The sequence below is a fragment of the Rattus norvegicus genome, chromosome 8 (assembly GCF_021556685.1).
Source record: "Rattus norvegicus strain SHRSP/BbbUtx chromosome 8, alternate assembly SHRSP_T2T, whole genome shotgun sequence".
NCBI lineage: Eukaryota > Metazoa > Chordata > Mammalia > Rodentia > Muridae > Rattus > Rattus norvegicus.
Genome location: NC_141541.1, coordinates 73,023,888 through 73,044,106, shown reverse-complemented (window position 1 = coordinate 73,044,106; position 20,219 = coordinate 73,023,888). Strand labels below are relative to the sequence as shown.

General features: G+C 43.5%; 1 protein-coding gene and 1 long non-coding RNA gene across 11 annotated transcripts in view; one reads left to right on the top strand and one right to left on the bottom strand.

Moving 5' to 3' along the window:
• The window catches only part of Dennd4a (DENN domain containing 4A), a 112,201-nt gene extending 104,707 nt beyond the window's left edge, over window positions 1–7,494 (bottom strand). For 3 of the 6 annotated variants that reach the window (XR_015626631.1, XR_015626633.1, XM_087562086.1), the window contains exon 1: window positions 7,239–7,494. The gene's annotated coding sequence lies outside the window, so the exon portion shown is untranslated. 6 annotated transcript variants of the gene reach the window in all.
• Window positions 7,495–12,762: 5,268 nt separating this feature from the next.
• LOC102548661 (uncharacterized) lies at window positions 12,763–18,409 on the top strand. Of its 5 annotated transcripts, none has more exons than XR_015627779.1 (6): window positions 12,763–12,842; window positions 14,697–14,843; window positions 15,817–16,093; window positions 16,676–16,860; window positions 17,550–17,648; window positions 18,171–18,409. It is a non-coding gene; the product is annotated as an uncharacterized LOC102548661 (long non-coding RNA). The 5 variants fall into 5 exon arrangements; XR_015627780.1 differs by having other exon boundaries at window positions 12,780–12,842; window positions 15,997–16,093; window positions 16,586–16,860; XR_015627778.1 differs by having other exon boundaries at window positions 12,780–12,842; window positions 16,586–16,860.
• The last annotated feature ends 1,810 nt before the right edge of the window (window positions 18,410–20,219 follow it).

Below are 20,219 nucleotides of genomic sequence, written 5' to 3'. Positions count from 1 at the left end.
TGGCAATTCTGAAAAAGTGAATTTCAGGAACAAAAGTGAAAATAAGAAAACAAGTGGAAACAGCTCCTAAAAAGGAAAGCACGGGAATAAAGATGCTATGGAAGTTTCTAATTCAAAGTAATTTAACTGACAAAGAGATAGTTCTGTGGGCAAAGGCCCTTACCACCAAGACTGACCCCAAGGAACCAGTGACAGAATGTCAGAACTAACTCTAGCAGATTGTCTACTGACTTTCATATTCAGGCATATGCATTTGCCTGCCCACAAGTATACACAAACATACACACACACACACACACACACACACACACACACATACACAGAGAGAGAGAGAGAGAGAGAGAGACAGACAGACAGACAGACAGACAGACACACACACACACAGAGGTCAGTAAACAAAGAAGTATATTAAAAATTGATTTTAAAAGATATACCAAATAAGCTGGGTGTAGTGGCAAGAGGATCAGGAGTTAACTAAGCTATAAAGTGATCTGGAGGCCAGACTGGGGTACATGTACCCAGATAAATAGAGATTTTAGTGAATGAGTGGATAGTAAAGAAAGAGAGGGAAAGATAGGAAAAACCTGTACATGATTATTAAAAGTCTCTTCTTTGAATTATGAAGTCAATAGTGCTCCATGTTACCTCTGAAATACAGCAAAATAAATAAAAGCAAAACTTTATGTAAGTAAATAAGTTTAGTTTGGGTAAGAGTTTGAGGAGAAAGTGACAAATCAGATAAGGCATTGTGATTTTAATCCACACTGTTTCAAGAAGTTAGAAATATCCACAAAAAAAAGAAAGAAAGAAAGAAAGAAAGGAAGAAAGAAAGAAAGGAAGAAGGAAAGAAAGAAAGGAAGGAAAAGAAAGAAAAAAGATAAGGGTAAAGAAAAAATGGGCCTCTCTAATATTTGTAAATATCCTGAAAATATTTTAAAATAAGTTAAACAATTTTTTTCAAATAAGTAAGAAAAAGGCCAAGTAGAAATATGAAAGACTGGGAAGATGCTTCAGCAGGTAAGAGGTTGACTGAGTAGCCATGAGGGCCAGAGTTCAGATCCTAGAACCAAATAACAAGCCAGGCATCCCATGCATGCCCAAAACCTCAGATCCAAGGGGGAGAACCAGGAGAATCAGCAGAGCTTGCCCAGCCAAGGAGAGATAGTTCCCAGGCTCAAAGAACTAGGCAGAGTGTCAGCCATGGACACCTCTTCTGACCTGAGTTTGCAAACAGCTGCACTCCCTCACACATCTGCAAATATACTCACACAAATACCTCAACACACACAAACAAATCTTTTTTTTAAGAAAAGAAAATATATAAAGAATAGGTATACACAAATTTACTGTAGAGATGACCAAAAATAAAAATATTTTTTAAAAGATGAAGAGAAATAAACACAAGACAAATATGAAGTGCTATTTTATTTTACATCAGGCAAACTAGCAAAATCCAAAAATCTAACAACAACTAAAAAGGATATACAGAAACAGAAATACATATTGGTTGTCAAAATCTTATAAATGATTTATAAAGGGAAAAATACTTCTATCCCAGGACTCAACAATTTCACAACCAGATCCATGACCTGGAAAAACTCTGGCATGTTGCTTTAAGACAGTGGTTCTCAACCTTCCTGATGCTGTGAGCCTTTAATACAGTAATTCATGTTGTGGAGACCCCCAACCATAAAGTTATTTTCTCTGTTATTTCATAACTGTAATTGTGCTACTGTTATGAATTGTAATGTATCAGATACGTGGCCCCTGTGAAAGGGTTGTTTGATGCCCAAAGGGGTCACAAGCCACAGGTTGAAAGCCACTGCTTTAAGAGAGAGAGAGGGATATTAATGAAGTCATTGTTTATACTGCACAGGAAATGAAGACCATGTAGATGAGCATTACTAGAAGAAATGATAACTGGCAGTACAGCATGTTCAATTAGTGGAGCACACAGAAATAAATCAATAAAGATGGATAAAATAAAGAAAATTGAGTGAGTGTATACCAGAACACAGCAGTATCAATACCTACTGAAACATAGCAGTATTTAAGGAAAAAGTAACTGACATGTAGACATGGTATGTCTTTTGTTTTTACTGTCGCTCTGGCTGTTCTGGAGCTCACTGTTTAGATCAGGCTCGCCTCTTCTTTCTGAGTGCTGGGATCAAAGGCATATGCCACTCCACCCAGCTGACATGGTTTGTCTTAATTACTGTCCTCTTGCCATGACAAAGGCAAATGATAAAAGAAAGCATTTAATTGGGTCTCACAGTTTCTGTTAAAGACCATGGTCATTATGGCAGGTAGCATGGCAGCAGGCAGTGTGGTGCTGGAATCATAACTGAGGCCTTATATCTGATCTGCAAATATGAGTCAGAAAAAGCAAAAGCTAACAGGTACTTTTGAGACCCAGTGACACATCTCCTCCAACAAGGACACACCTCCTAATCCTTCCCAAACATTTTTACCAACTATGGGTCAAGTCTCCAAATATAAGAGCCTATGGAGGCCATTATCACTCAAACCACCAATTTTTTTTCAGGGTTACATAAATGAACTTACATTTTTACAGAACCTTATAAAATGGACATTTCTATTGTTCCAATTTGATAGGGTGGATAAACTAAGGATATAGTTTAAAGAACTATAAAACCACCAAATAGTACAGTCAAAAGTCAACTTAAGGAAGCTGGAAACATGGCTCAGCAATTAAGAGTGCTTTTTAGGCCCTGGGTTCGGTCCCCAGCTCCGAAAAAAAGAACAAAAAAAAAAAAAAAAAAAAAAAAAAAAGAGTGCTTTTTGCCTTTGTAGAGGACCTGAGTTTGGTCCCTAGTATTCATTTTGTGGCTCAGAACTGTTTCTAACTCCAGTTCCAGGGAGCCAATACCCTCTTCCAGCCTCTGCAGGCACTGGGCATGCATATGGTACACAGACATGCATGTAAGGCAAAGTACTTGCTCATAAAATACAATTTAATTTTTTTCAAAGATTCAAATCCAGGAAGTCGGATCCTAATCCATACTTGGAATTTTTTTAATAAAATTTCACATCAACACTCAAATTCCTGGGTTTCCTCACGGCATTTTTCATACATATGTCTCTACAGTTTGGTCTCAGCACTCAAACTAGAGCCAGTGTAGTGGTCCTATAATCCAGCTTTGGGAGGCAGGGACAGTAAGATCAGGAGTTCAAGACCAACACAGGCTTCCTATAAGTTAGAGTTGAGCCTGACACATTCTTACCCAGTCTGAAAACAAAGCCCAAGCACCAGAGCCATGCTACATGCACAGTGTGGGTCATAAACTGGGACAGGAGATAGAGAGGCGTGAAACTGGGTGGAACAAAAAGATGTTAACTTCAGACGAAGTATAAAATTCTATATTGCTCTTAGAATTCTATGTGGCAACTGTGATATACATAGTTCTTCTATATTAAATATATATCTGAAGCAAAAATGAAAAATGTCAACATTTTATGTAGGCATGTGGGTGTGCACTACATATTTTGGTAATTGGGTTTATTTTTAAAACTTTCCAAGAAGAAAAATCTACAAAACAACAGTTACAGTCACGTCTATAATCACAGCTATCTGGAAGAGGAGCTGAGAAGCTGGAAAGCTCAAGGGACAAGGGACTGTATCTAAAAGCAGTAAGAGAGCTGGAGCAGAGGCTCACTGGGTTAAGACCATGTCCAGTACCCAGGCATGAGGACTAGAGTTGAATCCCCAGCATCCACATAAAAGGCTGGGTGACATTTTCCCAGGGTTGAGAGACTGGTAGAGAAAAGCTCTCCTAGGAATTCAGACAGTCTAGCCAATTGGTAGGCTCTGGATTCACTGAGAGACCCTATCCCAAAAAAATAGTGACTGAAGAAGGTATCTGATGCAGACTGCTAGCCCACACAAGCACGCACAGCACAAATTAATCAAGTGGAAGTTACCACAGAAATAAAAATAAATTTCTGATCTCCATATTACAGGTTTTACTTATAAACACACTCCAATATGGAATCTAATGTTCCAAAAATGTATTTTAAAAAATGGCTGTCTAGAACCCAAAACACAGTTTCCACTAGGAAAGTTACAAAAGGATATGACTACAGGGGTTGGGATGGGGGGGGGGAGGGTGGGAATCCAACCAAGCATTAGCAGTGAGACAGGAAAAGCAAGGGATGAATGTACTGTTGGCCCCAAAAGCAAACAGCACTTCTCAGGCAGGGTTGGAGGGCAGAAGTCATGTTTTATTCACCTTTGTATCCTCAGTAACTAGCAAAATATTGGTATCTCCGAAACATCCCAATACTGTTGCCTAACGACTCATGAGGTAATGAGGAAAAGACTGAGCTCATTATCAGTAGGTGGCAGTGTCAACATGGAGCAGTTTAGTGCTGGAAGCAAAAAGATCCCAGACATTAATGTGCACAGATGCAAAACATCCACAGACATACAAACGAACTCAAGGGTGGCAATGACAATCCACCCAAACAGCCACTTGTTTCTGCTACTGTGAGTGCACCTACACACTGCATTCTGTTAACAAGAAGGCAATTTCCTTGTTGATCAATAGTGCTTTAGATTTCCAGCATTTTCTCTTAACCCGTTAATGTCACTCTGTGACTATAAGATTAGTAATTTAACTGAGTGGTCACATATACCTATAATTCTAGCACTTAGGTGGTTGAGGCAGGAAGCTCTTGAGTTCTAGTCTACCATGAGTTCCATAGCATGGTCCTGTCTCAAAAAAAAAAAGAAAGAAAAGAAAAGAAAAGAAAAAGAGCCTATTTACTATTACAGTAACCTCATGTGCAAATGAATAGTGTCTCAAATATGAGGCTTTCCACTGTTCTTTGAGAATCCAAAGTGATATCGATGATGTACAGTAATTAAGTATAGCTGTACTCTCTTCATCCCCACCCCACTAACTCTACTGAACAAAAACCAACTGGGCATGAGGGGAGAGGGGAGCAGATAAGAAAGGAAGAAAACTTGATTCACTTCTCCTTAGTGTCTCCTTCTTCTACCTGTGGCAGGAAAAGGTGAAATCCTGACAAGATAAATCCCTAACGTGGGAGAAAGCAAAACAGCAAGTCCGTTTTCCTGCTGGAGTCACTTGTGTTTATGGCGTACAATTATGAGGCCCCAGTGTAAACAAGACAGAAAGATCTGTAACATAACAATCAGCTCTGCGTTTAGTAATGGGTATGAAACACTAGGCTTCCCGTAAGCAGAAGGCTGAAGATTCTACATACAACTAAAGGCAATGTAGTTTGCATCCTGCAGGAAGAATATATTGTCTTCTTTGTTATAATACTTACTGTTTTTTGAATAAATTAATATGATGTAATCTGTCGCTTCCCTCCTATAATCTCCCAACTATGCTAAATATTATTCAAGTTGCCGAAGTGGGACAAAAGTTCCAGAACTTTAGAATCAGTAACTACTGAAGCTGGTGGTAATTCCAGTGGAAGAGCTCAAAGCAGCACCAGCTTTCTGGCTCTCTTGCATAGATAGAAAAGTTGTACTCCTTCACCAAACTTCAGAAATGTAAACTTGTGCACTTAAGGCTTTAAATGCAAGCCAAAATTTGCTCATTTTTATCCCTAATATTAAGCTGGTGTCAAGATCAATTAACTTCCCTCACAAGCACATTCTTTCAAAATTCCACAGCAAAGTAGAGGTCTGTTTTTAATCATTGGGGATGGGGGTGGGGATTATGTAACACATATAGAATGAGGATGGTAATATATGTTATTCCAGACTCTTACTGGGAGCTGCAGTTCAAAGAGAGTTTGTAAAAATAAAAAGCTGCCTCAAACGATTATTCTATCTCGCCCAAACAAAACAATGTCCCACAAAAGAAATCAAATACATTTTTTTTATTTTACGTTAAATTAAGGCTCAGATCAGAAATTCTATTCACTTCTTTCAGAGGCTGTGTCTCAGCTACCGTAAACATAAATTGATCAACTTGCCCAAGAATCCTTACTTATAAACTAATCTTGAGTTCCCCCCGAGACTCCTCTTTATAGTAATCTTAAATGCACCATAATAGCTTAATGTAACCTGGGCTACAATGTTTACAGGTGTCTCCATCCCTTTCCCCCCTAAGGAAAGAGGAGGTAGACTAGAGTAGGCAGAAAACAGATTAGGGCTGTAAATACACTAAAGGAAAGCTTGTAATCGTGTAATATTGTTTGTTTTACGTTTAGGCTACCCTTTTCACTAATGTCTAATACATTTAAATGAATAATATATTCACAGAGTGACACAATTTCTGCTCTCCCTTGTCTCTGGCTGGCTGACACCCGCTTTCCCCTCAAATAAATACTAGTCTGTTGACGGATGCCTGTTCTGTTTTGAAAACAAGAAATAACTGTCCTATAAGACAAATAAAAACCCCTTCTATGGCTCTGAGGCCAACCATAAGTCTGAAGGAAAAGCACACTGGAGCAGCAACAGCCAAATTTCCCTTTATGTCCTGTCATTTAAAAGCACTGTAATGAAGAGAAATCGCTGCGACCCAATTCTAGGTCACAAGCTTTTTTGCCCCTTCTCCCCAAACCCAGACTCCCGCCTCGCCTTTCCCCTCTAGAAAGAAATAAAACTTCAAAAGGAGTGGTGATGACCAAGAATTTCGCGCGCGTACACACACACACACACACATACGCAGAGAGAGAGAGAGAGAGAGAGAGAGAGAGAGAGAGAGAGAGAGAGAGAGAGAGAGAGAGAGAGAGAGAAAGAGAGAGAGAGAGAGAGAAACTGGTCAACTTGGACGCTGGCCGGGCTCACGTGGAACCTGAGCCCTTGCCGGGCCCCGCATCTGGACTGAGCAGCCCCGGGAAAGCAGCCCCCGCCGCGGGTTAGAAACCCAGAGCAGGTGGGATTCCAGGAAGCAACCTTACGTAACGGGCTTGTCAAAATCCCAGCCTCAGGACCTCCCCACCGTCCGCCCCCGCCCCATCACCCCAACAACAGCAGCCCCAGGCAGCACCGAATGGCCAGTCTGAAAGGACACCCCCTCCGAAGCCCCGCGCGCATTCCCACACGGAGGCGCGCGAACGCCATCGGCAGCATCTCGCCATCCTCCGAGACGGCCGGAGCCCCTCCTAGCAGCTGCCCGCGCCTAGCGGCCCTCCGAGTCCTTAGCCTGGCTCGGCGTCCCCCAGCCAGTCACCTCCTCAGGGCCGTGACAGCTCCCTATGTCACCGATGCCCACGACGCCGCCCCCGCCACTCACCTCCCCGCCGGCCCCCGCGCAAGCACCGGGAAGAGCCCGAGATGCGGGATCCTATCCACTCACGCGCGGCGGGCGGGACACGAGGGGGCTGAATGCCGCGGCGCTTGCAGCCAGCTTAGCTCATCTCCCGGCCCGGCGCTCCGCCCTGCCGTCTCAGTCAGACGGGACTCCCCCTCCCCGCGCGGTCACCACAGCCTCCGCCTCCTTCCTCAGCACCAGCCGCCAAACCCGCCGCGGCCGGCGCCATCTTGGGAGTGACGGTAAAGACATGGGGGCGGGGACTATGGCCACAAAAACCAATCACAGGCTTAGCCTGACCCGAGGGGCAGGAGAGGGCCGAGCTAGGGGGTGGGTCGTGGGGGAGGGGACAAACAAGGGCCCGCAAATGGGCGGGGCCAGGGGCGGGGCGGGACCGGACTGGCTGGTGACGCTGGGTGTAGTTGGGAAACGCGTCGTGGTTCCCCTTCAGGTTGGGAGATTCCGAGCCCCTGGCGAGTATGAACAAGGCTCACTGCACCTTCCTCTTTCACAAGGATCCAGTTATGGCTAACAGACCTGTTTCTTTCTTCCTCTCCGGCACTGCCTTCAGTCCTAGCCTTACCAGAGCCTGGTGCAGCGATCTGAGCTGAGATCCGCCCACCAAAGTCACTGGGATTCTGCAGGAAACCCCCTGAGCAGTTAGCAACCACCAGTAGCTTTCTGTCCCGAGGCAGAAGGTCAGGGAAAAGGGGGAATTCAGAGGGGTTCTCTGAAAAGCACGTTGATAAAACAGCTATTGTTGACTGAAGGGGTGTCCATTACATTGATTAATTGGATATGGCCTACTTAAACTAGACTACAGCTCCACCGTTAATGGCTATTGGCAAGATGCCTTTGAAAAATGCGGATAATACAGGTCGATTACCTCTACAGGGTTACTCAGAAATGTAACGTGTATGCCTAAAAAGTATTGAATAATGTTAGCTTGTATTCCACGGACAAATGGAGGAAGAAATAGAACCTTAAAAATAATCCCTCTAGGTTTAAGTTAATCTATGCAAAACAGGCTTCATCTTTTTTACTAACAGAGATTACAGTTTTATTTTATACCTCCACTTCTTCTCTTGTACTCATCCGTCCAGACAACATTGTTATAAAACCCAGCAGAGGGGACACAATAGTCAGGGAACCAGAAAAGGTCTGCTTTCATGGAGTTGAGGTCTAGTGGGAGAAGCACAACAACAACAACAACAACAACAACAACAACAACAACAACAACAAAAACCCCAAATATATTTCACACTTGGAGAAGAAACATAGAGGTTACAGGAAGAATTTGGGGTAGCAGATAACAGGATCGTTTTTTGAAAGCAGAGTGGTCAAGGCTGTGCCTATCTGAAGTGCAGAAAGAAGCCAGTAATGGGAGAAAGGCCCCAGAGAATTGAGTAAAGCAAAAAGATCGTGCAAAGAACCTGCAATAGGGAGGAGCTTGGCTTTCAGAACTGAGAGGAATCCGTGTTGATGAGAAATATATTTTGCCTGGAGAAGCCTTACATTAGATTGGAGAGGGAGTTGAGAGCTCAGTTGTACAGGGCCTAGAAATACATAGAAACAAGACTAGCCTTTATTCCAACTGCAGGCTGAAGCCGCTGAATGGTAAGTAGGGAACAAAAGAGTTGAGAACAGTGAGTGGCGCTTGAAGTATGGCGTCTATATTTATATTCTAGACAACATATGGACCAGAGAACCTGATTGAGAGGTTTTTTTTTTTTAATCTAAGTTTGAGCCTCTTCAATATGGAGTTCACCAAATATAGTTCAGATTGTTTAAAAATTTGTGGGCATCACATAATATTGTGTAGATAAAAATATACTCATTTCACTGAAAATTATTAAATGATACCATTTTCGATTCCCCAACTCCTGCACAGGGTTATTTGTGTAGCCCTGACTGTCCTGGAACTTGCTCCATAGAACAGGCTAGCCTCGAACTCAGAGATCCCCTTTCCTCCGCCTCCCTAGTTCTGAGGGGATCACAGCCATGCACCGCCATGCCAGGCTTGATAACCATTTATTTTTAAGCATTTTTTTTTTTGGTTCTTTTTTTCGGAGCTGGGGACCGAACCCAGGGCCTTGCGCTTCCTAGGTAAGCGCTCTACCACTGAGCTAAATCCCCAGCCCCATTTTTAAGCATTTTATATAGCATTTTGTTACAGTGCATAGTTGCCTGTACTAATCAATATTATTGATTTCAGGTAGTATTCCAAGTTAGTCACAGTCCTAGTCATTTTTGATACTATGATCCCAAATGTGTTTTTAATGAATATTTCCCTTTGTTATTATTTTATGTCCATCCCATGCGTGCAATACCTGAGGACATCAAACAAAAGCAGAAGTCTTCAGACCTGGATGGATCCTCCCTGCTGCCAGTGTCATCCATGTTTTCGTCCCCAATGTGAGGGCATGGCTATCTGCCAATCAGTGGTTGCTGGAGAGAGTCTATATCATGAAGGGGTACAGGTACACATTTGGGGGCGATGGATGTGTTCACTGTCTTGATTGCATAATGGTCACAGGTATATACATATGTCAAAGTTATTAAATATGTCTCTCCTTTAGACCTCAACAACACTTCTCAAATGCTTCTCCTTTCCCCCTCTGAGAGAAGGCCACTCTGTAGCTCAGGCTGGTGTCAGACCCATTACAGTTCTCAAGCCTTCCACCTTCCGAGCGAGTGCCATGCTTACAGATTTCTGCCACCGCCACACCTACCTTATAGGTATGGGACCCAGGAATTGGTGTGTGCTCGAGGCAAGCACTTAAGCAGTTCTCTGCTTTAAATAAGCATACAAACAAATGTCTTAAAGGCTCAATTGGGAACTCCTGTTCTTTTTCCACTGGTCATAGCCACTAATTGGTTCGATTGTTGTGAAGAATGCCCGGACAATCCCCCTTTAAAGGTTATCTTAGCATATTATATTATCAACAGTACAAGGCATATACTGAGTTGAGATATAGGTGTATTCATTGGCATTATAGAGTTGTAGTTAAAATATAAAAATGTAGTTCCAGGAATTGCTCTTTAGCATGAGAATCTTTAAAAGTTTCTGAAGTCGGGATGTGCTTACCACAAAAGAATAAGGACCTAAGTTCCTCATCACTCAGAACTCATATCAAAAACACTGGGCATGGCGGCCGTGCTAGACCATTCTGGCCAACTTGACAAAAGCTAGAGTCGTCTGAGAAGAGGGAATCTCCACTGGGAAAATACCTACATCAGATTGGCCTGTAGGCAAAACTATAGGGCGTATTCTTGATCAGCGAAGATACTTGAGGGCCCAACCCACCCCCTGTGTCACTTCTAGGAAGGTGGTCCTAGGTCTAATAAGAAAGCAAGCTGAGTGAACCATGGAGAGGAAGCAGATAGGCAGCACTCCTCTGTGGTTCTGCTTCAGTTCCTGCCTCCAGATTCCTTCTTAAATTCCTGTCCTGTGGGTCCACCCCCATCAATCACTAATTAAAAAAATGTTTCACAGGCTGGCCCACAGCCCAATCTTGTGGAGGCTTTTTCTCAATTGAGGTTCCCTCCTTTGAGATAGCTATAGTTTGTGTCAGGTTGACCTGAATCTACAAAAAAGGTAGATTTTCTTATGGGGGGGGGGGGGGTAATGCAGATCAAATTCAGGTTCTAATGCTTGAGCAGTAAATACTTTGCCAAGTAAGCAATCTCCCTAGCCCTGTAACTTCTGTCTCTTGAAAAGAGAATAGTATCGAAGAGTAGCAGAGGCTCAGGCGTGACTGGAGTGTTTGTCTATTATACAGGAGGTCCTGTGCTTGATCTCAAATGCTTTTTAAAATGATATTTTTATTATATTTTATATGTATAGGTGCTTTGCCCTCATGTATGTCTATGCACCACGTGCATGTCTGGTGCCTACAGAGGTCAGAAGAGAGTGTTGGATCCCCTGGACTTGGATTTACAAATGGTTGTAAGCCTCTCTGTAGGTGCTGGGAATCGAACCCATGTCCTATGAAAGAACAACAAGTGCTCTTAACCACCGAGCACTTCTCTCAAGTACCTTGATATTACAAATAATTTTTTTTTGCTGCCGTAGGCAAACAAAAATGACAGAAACCCAATAAGGAACCCTTGGCTCTGTGTTTAGAAAGTGTCTTCAAGCACTGTGAGCCCTTAGCCGTCACTTCTCGAGTCCTGGCAACATTCCAGGCATATGTCACAAACAGTCACAGTTAAAGAAACCCGAGGCCCAAATGTGTCTTCGGCAGGGGGTTACAACAGTATCAACATGAACCAGATATCCAAACGTGCCTTATAAACTTCACTCCCGTGCCATTTCTGAAATGATGTCACCCCTTTACACCTGGAACTCTCTCTGGCTGTTTCTAAGAAGCTATTTTAAAACACTGTAGTTCAAATGATGCATGAAGGAAAATGATGAAAACAGGAACCGTTTATAGCGCTGGGAGCACAAGCTATTTTACAGCCCAGCCCTGTCCACCTGTTAAATTTGGTACTCTAATTACTCAACCAGACATTTCAATGGCCTTTTAAATGAAAACCTATAGCCTTAAAGTAGTCCTTGATATCTGTGCCACAGGGCTTCCTCATGGGTGTGAAAACCTTCCAGCAGCCACTTCTGAGCTTTCCCAAATGCTTTGGATGACTTCCAAAGAAGAACCCACGTTTGCCAAATTGTATTCATTGTGAAACAGTGTTAGAGTGACATTGTCATGTACTTAACCTACAAGCTGAAATGTATTAGTCACGTGATTCTATCGGCAATTTATTTCTTTAAAATAGACCGACCTAGTGTAATTCTTTTTGAAATACAGTATATCTTACAATTTAAAAGAAGGGCAGTAAGAAATGTTATAATAGCAATGATCAATTCTAGGACTGGTGAGATGGCTCAGCCAAATAATGGCACCTGCCAACGAGCTTTGTGATCTTGAGTTCAATCCCCAGGAACCACATGGTAGAAGGAAAGAACCAGCCCCTTCAAAAGTTGTACACACACACACACACACACACACACACACACACACACACTGTAATACAAATTAAAAAGAAATAATCAATTCGAAACTGATGATTGAGGGAGATAGCCAGGAACAGGAGGATCCTGTAGCAGTCTGGGTCACTGGTGTCCCTGCTCTTGGGTGGCTGTCTGAGGCACCATCTTTGACTCAGCACTTTCTCATAGATTTGAAAATTATCACTTCTCAACATTCTCCTGAAATGAGTAATTCTCCTCCTTCAACAATGCCTCACAAATGCAGCTTTTACTTTTGGAATTATCTTCTAAATAAAGTTATCTTTAAGTATCGTGTCTGTTTAACGTCTCATCTGTGCCACCCGACCCTGATGGGAATACAGATTCTTTCTAGCTTGTAACATCTTCACTTTAACCAGCACTTATGTTCCAAGCACCATGCAAAACGCGGAAGAACATAGCGGTCCATAAACAGGAACACCCAAGAGGCAAAAAAGGCATGCTCCCAGACAAGGAACTTTAATAAAAGTCAGACTAGAACAAGTTTCATACTAAGCAGACTCACTGCCTTGGAAACCCAGGGGATTGAATACTCATTGTGAAGTCTAAAGGTAGGAGGGGAAGATGACATTTGAACCAATCCTGACATATCTTACTTAGATTTTCTATAAAGCTGAGGACATCACGGAGCCTGGAGCTGAGGGTGGGTCAAAGTAGAAAGGGCTTTTTTTTTTCTTTGAATTTTTATAACAAACATGAGACCCGACAGCGATGCTCATAAATGACTCCGGCACTTGGGCTGTCTTTGGGAGTGGCCAGAGGTTTAACTCATTTAAAGGATGGATATCTGTGCTGACTTGCAGGAAATATGAGTCAACTTCTCATGTGCTCAGCACGGAGGTACAGACTGGAGGTTTGGGAAGCACCAGGTGGAACAAATCAGACACCAACCTGCTTTCTTTTCATTGACTGACCTAGACACACATCCTGCAAAGAGGACAAGAGGGACACCGTTTTATTGTCAAGGCTTAAGGAAAAATGCCAGAAAAGGGAACCACCTGTGGGTGAAAATGTGAGCCTGGGAAAGGGAGCAGCCCTGTTTTCTATATAGTTTCTTAGACTAGGAGACAGATCTGAATCCATATTTTTTCCTACATGCTAATGAACTGTCTGTTGTTAGGTCAGTCAAAAGTGCACCTGAAAGTCTACATCCTCCCTCTCTCTCTCTCTCTCTCTCTCTCTCTCTCTCTCTCTCTCTCTCTCTCTCTCTCTCTGTGTGTGTGTGTGTGTGTGTGTGTGTGTGTGTGTGTGTGTGTGTGTGTGTGTGTTTCAAGGCATGGCTTCTTGGTGTATCCCTGGCTGTCCTGGAACTCCAGGCTGGTCTCAAATCACAGGGAGAAAGTCCGATTTTCAAAGGAAATCATTATTGTTGTTCCAAACCTGTTACTCCTATATTCTGTAATTATTGGCCAGGCATGGTAGCAACACATTTAATACCACCCAGCACTAGAGAGGCTGGGCCAAAAAGATCTTTGTGAGTTCAAGGTCAGCATGGTCTATATAGTGAAATCCAAGTTGACGAGGAAAAGAGCATCTGTCTCTTTTCTGAGGGGCTGACGATATATAGTTCAGCAGTTAAGAGTACCTGCTGTTCTTGCATAGAATCTGGGTTCAGTTCCCAGCATCCACAGAATCTGAGTTCAGTTCCCAGCACCCACATAGTGGAGCACAGCCATCCTTTACTCCAGCTCCAGGGGATCTGACACCCTCTTCTGACCTCCAGACCTCCATGGTTACCAGGAATGTATATGGTACATATACATACATACATACATGCAGGCAAAATGTTCAATCAATCTAAAAACATGTTATGTGTGTATAGTATTTGTAGGAGGTGCACGGGTGCTAAGGCGGTTCACACGTGGACATCAGTGCACACCTCTGTGCAGCACACCCTTTTCTAGGGCTGCAGGCTTGTATGGCAAACACTTCTACACAAGGGGCCATCTCACTGGCGCCTCTAATACTGATATTTGATTTCTATGCTGGAAGGTGGGAAACTAAATGATTCCTTTTTATTGGTTGAGAAGCCAGCAAGAAGTTAAGTCTTGGGGTACTACGGTATTGGAATTTATGCTTCTTTTTCTTTTATTTACTTATAGACAGGATCTCATGTCTGGCCTCAAACTTACTCTGACCTTCCTGCCTCTACCTCCCAAACGATATGATTACAGGAATATGCCAACATGACTTTTTTTTAGTGAAACAACAGAACATCTCAGATCAAGGACTTGTTTATATGTGTGTATATGTAAACACACCCACCCCTAATCTATGCACAGACACATAAACACACACACACACACACATACACACACACACACACACACACACACACACACACACACACACACACACATAAACACAAAGTCTCATGATGTGCCATCTAAATGCTCCCTCTCCAGGACTGGAACATTCATTCTTTCAGCTGCCAGGAATTCTGACAGCCACCAGATTTTATCTAGGTCCTTCTACAGGACTCTCCAGGAAGAAAGCTGATTGCCCTAGGCCACGTCCTCTTCCTGGATGCAGATATATCCGGTAACTGACAGGTATGTATACCAAGGCTGATCCCCTTTTCCAGTTCTCAGTAATCCGAAGGATCATGCCAGCCTGTGCTGGATTAGTTGAGACCATCTACTATTTTCAGTTCAGCAGCCTGACTCGTCCCCTTTTCTATTCCTGCCGCTCCACCTCCATGTGTACCCATTCTGAGGCACTTCTCCGTAAACATTTTACATACAAAGCCAGGAATGATGGCACAGGTCTATAGCCCCAGGACTTGGGAAGCTGAGGCAGAGGACTGCAAGTTCGAGGCCAGCCCGGGCATTATACCACCTGATATCTACTAACCCTAGACAGAAACCAACAGCCAACCATAGCAAGGATACCACGAAAGTCCAACTTGATAAATCAATTCCGTTTATTGGGATTGCATACAAGAGTATGGGTGAAGGGTTATTTAGAAGAACAGACATGACTCAAAAACAGCTGTGTCACCAAAGTCCACCCCAGCACAGGTGCAGCTTCTGAGAGCCTGGAGCACACTGAACAGCCTACTGGCAGTTGAACAGGTCGGAAAGTGTCCTTTCTAGGTAGCTCAGTTGAGCTGAGAATCTTCTGGATGGCTGGGCTAGACTCTTCTGCCTCCAGGTAGCTGGACCGACCTGAGACTCTTCTAGACAGCTTAGCTTTAGAGGGAACTTTTGAGCTCTCACCCCCCCTCTCTTCTTCCTCTCTCCCTCCCCCTCCCCCTTCCTCTCTTCCTCTCCTCCACCCGCCTCCTTGTATACTCACGCTGCAAGCACATGTGGAGGCAAGAAGTTGACAGCAGATGTCTGTCTTCCTCAATTGTGTTGAGAACCTCAGCGGTTCTCAACCTTCCTCGTGCTGCGACCCTTTCATACAGCTGTTCACGCTGCGGTGCCCCCCAAACACAAAATCACTCCCATTGCTACTTCGTAACTCTAATTTTGCTACTGTTATGAATCATAATTAAATCTCTGTGTTTTCCCATGGTTTTAGATGACGCCTGTGAAAGGGTCACTGGATCTCCAAGGCAGTTTTGCCCACAGACTGAGAACCACTGCTTTACAGCATTTCTCAGCAGCCCTTACTGCCTAGATAGGCTTGGGGAGGAAGTTTCAAGAACTTTCTGAAGCCTTTGAGTTGTTTATTTCCTGAACTTAACTAACTTCCCTTCAGAATGGAATGTTTTACCTCTCCATAGAACACCCTGTGTCTTAAACTTCCTTCTAAGGTGGATGCTCCAGGAAATTGCTACACAATGCTGGGTTATAAGGTAAGATTCAAGCTACCCCATTTGACTAACTACATAGTAAAAAAAAAAAAAAAAACCCTGTTCCCAAACAAACCCAGCCATGGGCGGGCCTGGTGGCACGCACTTTTAACCTTAGCATTCGCGTGGCAGAGGCAGGTGGATCTCTGTGAATTTGAGGCCAGCTTGGTATACACCAGGGATAAAAGGCAGAAGCCATGTGGCCCTGGGGTGTTGCAAGCCTGGTTTGTGTTCCAGCACACCCATTTTGCAAAAAATAATTGACATGCAGGGAGAGGTTCACTTTGTTTATCCGTGTTCCTTAGTATGGCACTGAGATTAAGTCTAACATCTCAAAATAAATCCTGTGCAAAAATGTGTGCCACAGCACAGATGGCACACATGCCAGGCAGTGTGATCTGTATGTACAGCATTCACATGTGAAGTCAGTTCTCGTGTGATCTGTATGTACAGCATTCAAATGTGAAGTCAGTTCTCACTCTTGCGTTTTGAAAGCGCGGAAACCAGAGGCTGGGGAAGTAGCTCAGTGGGTAAAGTGACTGCTATACGAGGACCTCAATTTGGATCCCGGTGCCCATATAAAAGTCAGGTGCGATGCCTGTAAGCCTAGCACTGAAGCAAAGAACGGTGGACAAATCTCGGAGGGCTTTCTGGCTGGACAGCCTCACCAAAATGGTTTTGTGAGAGACAGTGCCTCAGATCGCACAAGGTGGAAAGCAATCGAGGAAGACGTCTGCTGTCAACCTCTTACCTGCACTCGTACATGCAGTGTGAGTCTACGGGGTGGGGGGGGGAGAAGAGGGAGGGAGGGGGAGAGCTCGAAAGACCCTCTCTTTAGAGAAACTCTTGCGTGTGTGCAACAGAGGCAGCACTCGAATGCTCACTGTGTGCGTTCAGTAGTGATGACTGCACAAAACTCAAATGCCAGTCAGGGAGAGCATGAGGTGGCTGGGCAAAGGCAAAACTGCACACGAACTAAATTTAGTGAAACCGGCTGGCATTTACCAACACGGACACATCTCTAACATCTCTAACAGGCCGCGCGCGCACACCAGCTTCAGGAGAGTGGTACCTCTAAGAAGGAATTGAAACCTGGGCACAAATAGGCCCTTCAACTATAGCAATGTGTTGTTTTTCTGAAAAGAAACTAAATCAGCTTAAGGACATGAGCAAGATTTATCAAATAAGCTAGGCGTACTGCTGCATGTTTCTAATCCCAGCACTTGGGAGGCAGTGACAGGGAGGTCTCTGTGAGTTTGAAGCCAGCCTGGTCTACAGAGGGAGTTCCAGGACAGCCAGAGCTACGCAGTGGGACTTGTCTAAACAAAAAACAAAACAAAAACGAACAAACAACAACAAAATCAAATGTATGAGAATACATGGGGGTTTTGTCTTTTTTTTTTTTAAACTTTTCTGTGTATTTAAAAGGCTTCCTTTCTTCCTTTCTTTTTCGAGACAGGATTTCATATATGCCAGATTGTGCCTCAAAGTTGCCATGTAGCTGAATATAACCTTGCCCTTTTGCTCCCCCTATGTCTGTCTCCTGAATGAGTGATAGGTATGTGACACTACACTCAGTTTTATGTAGTGCTGGGACACGGACCTAAGGCTGTGTACATGCTACACAAGCCTCCTACTGACTGAGCTCCATGCCATACCCATGGTTAAATTTCTTGATGAATTTTATGGTTTATTGTCTACATAAAAAAGCGAAACGTGTTTGCTAGGCGTGGTGTTTTGTGCCTATAATCCCAGCAATGAGAGACTGAAGTAGTCAGATTGCCAGTGGTTCAAGGCTAGCCTGGACTGGATAGTGAGTTCCAGGCTAGACAGAGCTACAGAGTAAGACTTAGTCTCAAAAACTAAAGTGTGTGTGAGGTGGCAGGGGAGAGGGATAAAGAGCAAAGCGTTTTTAACTTTATCTTCTTATCAGGAAGCAGTAAGATGACAGTTGGCATAACCATTTCCTCTGATGCCAAAGCCTTGGTCAGAATGTTTGTAGAATGTAGACAATCCGAGTATGACCATTTGGCTGATTTATTGAACACCATCTCCATCCTCTGTTTCCATTACTACCAAGTTCCACACAGTGGGATCAATATTGGAATCGTGAAGCTCATCAAGCTCCTGAACTTCTTCTTGAAGCTGTCCACCATAATTAAGACAGTCCAGATCCCTGTGAGTAAGGACCGAAGATCGTCTTCATGATTTTCATCTTAATTACATTTTATCTGTTTATCTTGTATGTTTGTGAAAGATTTTGTACCATCCTCACCCATATTCTTGTAAGTACCCCAGTAAAACTCATTGGTTCATCAAGTAGGACTTTGAAGGTATCCTTGCTTAGGTTGGAAGTTCCTTATTTCAGATGAATAGGCAAGCATTCACTTCCCTAGAACAACAATCTCCCATCTTGCCTTCGGAAACATTGGGATTGAGACAGGATTTCTCCGTGTAGCCTTGAACTCACTTTGTAGACCAGCCTGGCCTCAAATTCAGAGATCCATCTGCCTCCTGGGTGTTGTGATTGAAGCTATGCACCACCACTGCCTGGCTTCTCCCTTTCTTTTGAGATGATGTCTTACTATATATATAGTTCTGTCTGACTTGCCCAGTACCAAGTATTCCAAAGCACAGTTCTTTTTACTGTCAAGCATCATTCTACTACGTGAATACACTACAACTATGTTTTCCTGTTCAGTTTGATTGTAAATAAGTTCTCTATGAACACCTTTGTATAAAAATGCACCTTCATTTTCCTCAGGGGAGTACCTAGCAAAGAAGCTTACTGGTTCCTATGATAAGATAGCATTTAATTAATAAGAAAGGGTCAGGGCCGTGGAGATGGCTTCAAGGGAAACATGCCTTCTGTGAGCTTGAGGATCCAAGCTCTGATCTTTAGCTCCCATGTACAAGTGAGACATGGTCACGTGTCTGTAATGTTATCATTAGGGAAGTGATGACCAGATCTCTGGAGCTCTCTGGCCAGCTGTTGTAGCCAATTGCTGAGTTCTAGGCCCAATGACAGGTCTTGACTTGAAGAGACAGGATGGAGAGCAACAGTAGAAGACTCCAAGATTAGCCTCCATGTGTAGGCACACATGTGCATCTGAACACATGTACACTACTACACACACATCAAATAGTCAAATTGTTTTCCACACAGCCACACCACATCAGAAACCCACAGTATAAAGTAGAATGGGCCCAGGTACTTCACTTGGTATCGTCAGACTTGAATTTATTTGTTATTTGAAAATCTCTCTCTCTCTCTCTCTCTCTCTCTCTCTCTCTCTCTCTGTGTGTGTGTGTGTGTGTGTGTGTGTGTGTGTGTGTGTGTGTTTACTTTTAGCTAGGGAGCAGGAGAGATGGTTCATAGGTTCAGAGCACTTCCTGCTCTTCCAGAAGCCCAGAGTTTGGTACCCAGCACTCAAACTGGGGAAATGACTCAGAAGGTGAAGCATGTTCTTCAAAAGCTCGAGGACGTGAGTCTGATCCCCAGAACCCACATAAAAAGCAATGGCTTTGCCTTGTAATTCCATTGCTGGGGAGGCAGAAACAGGTAGATTCTGGAGTTCCCTGGCCGACTAGCTAGTCTACACAGTGATCCCTGGAGCTCCCTGGCCGACTAGCTAGTCTACACAGCGATCCCTGGAGCTCTCTGGCTGGCTAGCTAGTCTACACAGCGATCCCTGGAGCTCCCTGGCCAGCCAGCTAGTCTACATAACTACTGAAGCTCCAGGGCAACAAAGATTCGACTCAAACAGAAGAGCAAAGGCGCCTAAGGAACCATACCCAAGTTTGCCCTTAGAACACACATACATGAACACATGCTGAAAACCAATGTACTCCTTCCCAGCATGTGTTATAGTTCAAAGCTGTTATAATCCTTGAAACACAAAGGGGGTATTTTGAAAAAAAAATCATCTACCAGAGGTCCTTAGTTGACTCTGTAGATCTGATCATTGAGGTTTAATAGCTGCTTCAAATTTATGATAATAGATTAAAAACCCAGGAGATGAGAAAAGGCACAAAAGATTTTTACCTTTCCATTGCAGAATCTTCAAGGCCTTTTATAGGACAAGGGGCACTCAAAGTTCAAATGACACTTGCCAAGTTGCATTAGAAA